At 39.3% G+C, this 3,290-nt stretch overlaps 1 long non-coding RNA gene across 2 annotated transcripts; it reads right to left on the reverse strand.

The window, feature by feature from the left end:
- Positions 1-332: 332 nt before the first annotated feature.
- Positions 333-1,630, reverse strand: LOC116403298. Of its 2 annotated transcripts, XR_004215979.1 has the most exons (3): positions 1,413-1,630; positions 1,254-1,333; positions 333-563 (listed from the first exon to the last, which is right to left on the reverse strand). It is a non-coding gene; the product is annotated as an uncharacterized LOC116403298 (long non-coding RNA). The 2 variants fall into 2 exon arrangements; XR_004215978.1 differs by lacking the exon at positions 1,413-1,630 and having other exon boundaries at positions 1,254-1,406.
- Between the last annotated feature and the right edge of the window lie 1,660 nt (positions 1,631-3,290).

The raw sequence follows: 3,290 nt of genomic DNA on the forward strand, positions 1-3,290 counted from the left end.
TTTAGACTCTCTACCGTTGTCAAGAGCTGTTAAGTATGCAAAAATGGCCTTGAGAAATCCTATAAACTCTCTAAACAGGAGACATTCTAGTGTAAGAAGAAATGCTCAAGTCCTTGAAGAAATTGAGGACACAACTCCAATTCCTAGCATGCTTTCTCCCTAAGACTATGCTGGTCCTAGTCGGGGAGTGGCATTTACATCCCAGAAAGACACACATGTATCACCTCGTGTTGGCACTTCCATTGCAATGCACAACTCTGACATATATTGTAACGACCCAACTTTTCTAAGTAAGTCGAGGTCGTTAATTTTTAACAAATAAAAGACTTTGATTAATATAAAATGAAACGTAAACTAATTTAAAAACATCTTTAAGTCAGGCCTGAATTTCAAACATTCAAGAAAACATAAAAACAATACTATTTACAATAAACGTTTGTAAGCAAAATTTCAATTCATCTTAAACCTCACAAGAACCCATAAGCGGAAGCAAACAACATATTTCCTATGGCATCACGCTTCCTTCCTGCCCCTCGCCGGTTTGCCGCCTTTATTACCTTTGCCTGAAAATTAAACATAAGAAGGGTGAGTATTTAAATACTCAGTAAGAGACCCTCTACTGGTCCCGTCAGGGGAAAATAAATTGTTAACGTTCTATTGGGACACCCTGTACAGTCGCAGTCTTGTGATCCTGTAGGATACACATCTCAGTCTAACGCCCCGAGGGACGTACATATCAGTCTAGTGTTCTGCAGAAACACATATCAGTCTAATGCTCCCGAAGGTGCACAATAAATTGGTGATCCCGTGGGACACCTACAAGGTACACATCCCAATACAAGCTAACAATTTTCCCCTCATTCCATTCAATCCATCTTTCAGTTACTTCAAAACACAAGGTTCTTTCTCTCAACGTCCTAACAGTCAACTTATTTTACTTTAGTCATATGTCTGTCAATAATATACTAATACGTCAGTCAATCAAACTATACAGTCAACACACCCCTCAGTTCACCAGCACACAGTCATACTTTAGCGTAACGTACACCCAATCTAAACGAAAATCACAAGTTCACATCTGTATCTCATACAAACACAATCTACAATCTTCGTCCTGTCCACATACACACACTTATATATATATTCCATGACAATCACGATATACATTCGACGTTAAGTCTACTTCAATTCATATGCATTCATATATATTTTCAGTCAAACCACAGTATACATTCAACACACATACAGTTCACAATCACAATTGAGTCCAGTAGAAAATCCCTTACCTCAAAGTTAGGGAAGCTCCTTAATCACTAACGTCCTCGAAACAATCCTAAGCATAACAACACAAAATTCAATTACTTTCACGATACATATCCCACTTATTTTCCTCAACGTAAGTTTCAACTCACCTATATAATGGCGAACTGAACCTTCAACAATTCACAATCTGGTTGTGAATGTAAGGGAGCCTAACGTTACTCCCAACACCTCAACGCACGAATGTCGAACTCGCAGCAAAAATCCTAAGTATGGGTCGATCAACGGTCGGCCAAATGAGACGTGGCGGCTGGGCTTCACGGATGGAAACCGTCGCGAACAGACAGCAAATCTGAACGGTTACAGCAACTAGTCGCCGACGTCGATAGCAGGTGGAGCGGCGGTTGTGAGCGGGAGCGTGGCGGTTACTGGTTCACGCGCGGCCTTGGCTTTGACGGAGACAGAATCGGCGATGGAGACGGCAGATATCCGCGGGGACGACTGCTGCAAGGTTGCTTCGCGAACCGGAGATGGAGACGGCAGATCGGCGCCGGGCAGCTGGACTGCGGCGGAAGAAAACTAAGAGAAAGGATCGGCGGCTGGTTGCAGCGGGAAGAAAACAGAAGGGAAAGGATCGGCGGCTGCTGCGGCTGGCTGCGCGGGAAGAAAACGGAAGGGAAAGGATCGTGGGAGTCGCAGCGCACGGCGAAAGAAGGAAATAGGGACGGCGGTTGCTGGCTGCGACGCAGATCTGGACTGGGCAGCGGTCATGTGGCAGCCGACGGCTGCTGCAAACGGAAGAAGAAGAGGAATGGAGGTCGGCGGTTACTGGGCTGCGGACGGGGAGAAGGGGAAGGGCGCACGGGAGGAAGGAGAAAGAAGAAAAGAAAAGAAAAAGAAAAAAAAAAAAAGAAAAGAAAAAAAAATATATAATAAAGAATTTTCTTTTTCTTTTCTTTTTATTTAAATTAATATTAAAATAAAATATATAAAATAAAAATATATATATATATATATATATATATATTATAATTATATATATATATATATATATTTACCTTTGATCTTTACATATATAGTGCCGACATTTCCTTCCTTAAGCTTGAAAAAAGGTGATTTGATGTCCATAAAAAATTAACTGAGCAGTTAGATATTTTCTAATACGTATCTCACGTAATTTGATGCTCATTGATACTGCATTACTGTGTTAGGAACGTGTTGATGTAAAATCTTTCAGTTTTGATGGATCTTATTACAAGCTTTCAACTCTTCTTAGCACGACTTCTGACAGAACAAAGGTTTGATATATCTTTACACGATCGCATATCACATATGAACGATCGCATATCCCACCTGAAATATCGATCACCCTTGGTAAAACAACCGTTTAGATATTCTACACGATTGTTTGCTTAAGGATACACGATCATTTTGTAACTATTTTTTTTATTATCCTTTTTTCTTTTTACTAGAATCAAAATCAATTGTTTGATGATATTAACAACATGTATGATGATCTTCGTGATGATTCTAGTCATCACATCACAATCTGGACAAGAATGATGACCATCAAAATAACAAACATGTGATCATCCATGAGAATCCATCTGTTCAAGAGTCACATCTTCAAGAATCTACTATAGAAACTCAACAGTTGTGTTTAATTCATTAGTTACTGCTTTATATTTTTAAAATTGCTTAGATTATAAATAAAAACAATTTTTTTTCTTTTCTGTGTAGGAACAAAAATGAACAACGCAAATCAACATCAAGAGCAATCAGCAGTGATATTAGCATAGATGGCAGAGATGCACATTTGATATTAACTATAAGTAATATAGCAGAAAATATGGAAGGTCATACTCAAACAGAAAAGGGACTGCTAGAAATGATTGAAAATCTTCCGTTGGTAAGCCAACCACTTCCACTTTGTGAGATGCTACCATTAACTACTGCAAAGGTCTTGCATTAGTTTAATTGGTATGTGTGCCCTAAAGGGATAAAAGCTCTTGGCAGTGAAAAACTTTACA

This window comes from Cucumis sativus, chromosome 4 (genome assembly GCF_000004075.3).
Source record: "Cucumis sativus cultivar 9930 chromosome 4, Cucumber_9930_V3, whole genome shotgun sequence".
Lineage (NCBI taxonomy): Eukaryota > Viridiplantae > Streptophyta > Magnoliopsida > Cucurbitales > Cucurbitaceae > Cucumis > Cucumis sativus.